The following is a 2,662-nucleotide window of genomic DNA, read 5'->3' as shown; positions in this document are numbered from 1 at the left end:
ATACACTATGAGGTAACATAAGCGATAGCGTTAACGCTAACGGTGGGTGGTAGGGGTCGATGTTCACCAGTGGAGAGATAGCCGGCTCCACGGACAAGGACCGCGAGCAAGTCGAGTTAGCAAGCACTAAATCTAACACCCTGCCCATGTGATTAGCCACGCCGTTGTGCTGCTGCAGTTGAGATTGCAGCAGCATCGATAGGAATACCGAATTAGTGTTGGGCTGTACTCGCGATACTGGTTTAAAGTACGACACGGGGACAGACGAAGTCGTAGGAATCGGAGTCCACTCGAGCGAAGACTGATTAAAGTCACCAAGGAGAATTAGAGAATCACTTGCCGAAACTTTTCCAGCAATGTCACTCACGCATTCGGATAGCGACTCAAGAGTATCCTCATCCGACGATAGATCCGGAGGTACATAGACAGTGCCGAGGAAGATACGTGGGCCAGTCGGCAGTGAGATCAATACCCATACAGTCTCCAGTGAGCGCTGAGTGACAGTGATTTGCGCTGCTTGAAGTTTAGACGAGCACGCGATCAGTACGCCGCCGCCCTTCGATTTGACGCTGTTGAGTGCGGAACGATCGCAGCGAAATACGTGATAATCATCAGTGTTGAAAAAAAGACTGGACGGTAACGACGAATCAAGCCAAGTTTCGGTCAGTACCATGACATCGCAATTAAAAACCGACGAAGCCAGCCATACTTCCGATGACTTAGATCGCAATCCCCGAGCGTTTTGGTAGTAGATCGTGCAAGACACCGCTCGGGGAGATACCGCAATCGGTCCACTACACCGCTATGCAGGCGAACCGTGCTGCACAGCAGGCGGGAGGAGTGGCGGAGCCACCTCACGCATAGAGGCAGTACGAGGTGAAGCATCAGAAGCAGTTGGAGATGAGAGTGGTACTTTATCAATCGAGGCCGGACGGTGTACAAACTCGCCGAAACGCAAAGCCGACGGCCACGTGGTAGCAGATAACGCGGCCGCTCGCAGTTGTATAGGTAAACCGACCTTGAAAGATACAAATGACAGGCCATCAGTGCTGGCTCCGGCTTTCGTCAACCGATGCACCACTACATCCACCGTGGTAAGCCGGGTTCTGACGAAGGATGCCACCACGTTTTCAGTGCAGGTAGGTTTAAACCCCGACAGATACAGCCAAAACCTCCTCACTACAAGGCAGTCTTCAATGCCGCAGGCAGTAGACAGAGGCCCGGTACCAAACTGCAGCGAGTGATTGTTCGTCTGGTCCACGCGTCGAGCAGCTGTTTGTTGGTTTGACCGAATGACCGCGCAGCCATCAGTCAATGTTGTGGAACGCTCGGCTGGTCCGTCCAGTGGTGATGCCAACGTGTGCGTAGCGTGCGAAGCGTGTTGCGTAGAAAGAGTGGCCAACTGTGGTGAGGAACGATCATTGGTGAGAGTGGCCATTATACCATGCGTGGTACCAGCTAGCACACTGGTAGCACCAGGTAGATTATCATGGCAAGGATTAATCATGCTCGCGCAGCCGTGAACGCAATCAGCATCGGTGCTGACTAAGGCAGGCTGCGCTACAGCACTGCGATTTGTTGCACTCCCAGTCAGTATCGAGTCCTTCCTCTTCTTCCGGGTTGGCGTATTGGAGGACACAGATTGTGCGGCAGAACACGCAGGAACAGCCGCGGCAGAGCAAGCAGGAGCAACCGACTGTGATGAGGTGTGTCCAGATGCGAGCGTGGAGCCATTAGTAGTGGTGGTTTCCAACGAAGCGGCGATGCGTGTAGTAGCAGAAGAGGTGGAGGCAGGATGTCTCACGCCTGGATTCGGCAAGTGAGAAAGCCGGAGCTCGATATCACTCCACAGCTTACCAATCTTCTCATCCAGGAGGCGTGAGAGCTCGCCTGATGGCGACCAGCCCGGAGAGAAAACAGCTTGGCGGCAAACTTCACAAAACCATCGGAGGTTCTGCATTGCAAGCAGTTTCTTAACGCAAGACTTTCCCAGTTTCAGGCAGTCCGGGTGAAACCGTCCATTGCACGACACTCCTTGCCGCCAACCACTGCAGATAACTGAGTCACCGACAACCTGTAGTGAGCATACTCCGCAAGCGGCCATTGCAGCACTTATTAGACGCGAAGCACCGAGAAGCCCGACACTTCGACACGAATATCGCGGATACAGCCAGTAAACTCAACGTAAATACAGCAGATTTACTAATTTAGTCTCTTTCCAGGATGCCGACGCGGGTGCCACCAACGATAACTCGCAACGCACACAAAAACCACGAAGGAATTGATGAAAACAGAAGAGCAAAGCAGAGACACGTCTAATCAGCGAGAGTGATGAGTGAGAAGTGTCTACTAACCCAAAATCTATTTTATCCTTTCGAAAAAGCTCTAAAACCTAATACTTCGGTAAAAAATTGGTTATGCTGCTTATGGTTAGACCTTATACTAAATCTCTGTAAGTGATTCGACGATTTTCCAATATGAAATCCTATATTTTTCCTAAAATTTCAGGTGTTGTGTCTGTTTTCTGACGTTTTTGACATGGATCGTCTTGAAGGCTAGTATGAACACGTTTAAACTCAGAAACCCTTCTTTTAACCCCCTAATTAAAGGTGAGGAGTCCTTCTACACTTTCAACATTCGTTCATAATTTTCTTTTGCTTGT

General features: G+C 50.6%; 1 long non-coding RNA gene across 1 annotated transcript; it reads left to right on the top strand.

The window, feature by feature from the left end:
- The first annotated feature begins 583 nt into the window (after window positions 1–583).
- Window positions 584–2,333, top strand: LOC131210424 (uncharacterized). The gene is made up of 3 exons (XR_009156860.1): window positions 584–1,139; window positions 1,206–2,079; window positions 2,223–2,333. It is a non-coding gene; the product is annotated as an uncharacterized LOC131210424 (long non-coding RNA).
- The last annotated feature ends 329 nt before the right edge of the window (window positions 2,334–2,662 follow it).

Source organism: Anopheles bellator, chromosome 2 (assembly GCF_943735745.2).
Source record: "Anopheles bellator chromosome 2, idAnoBellAS_SP24_06.2, whole genome shotgun sequence".
In the NCBI taxonomy this organism is placed as follows: Eukaryota; Metazoa; Arthropoda; class Insecta; order Diptera; family Culicidae; genus Anopheles; species Anopheles bellator.
The sequence above is the reverse complement of the archived record's forward strand: the minus strand, read 5'-3'. Positions and strand labels throughout refer to the sequence as shown.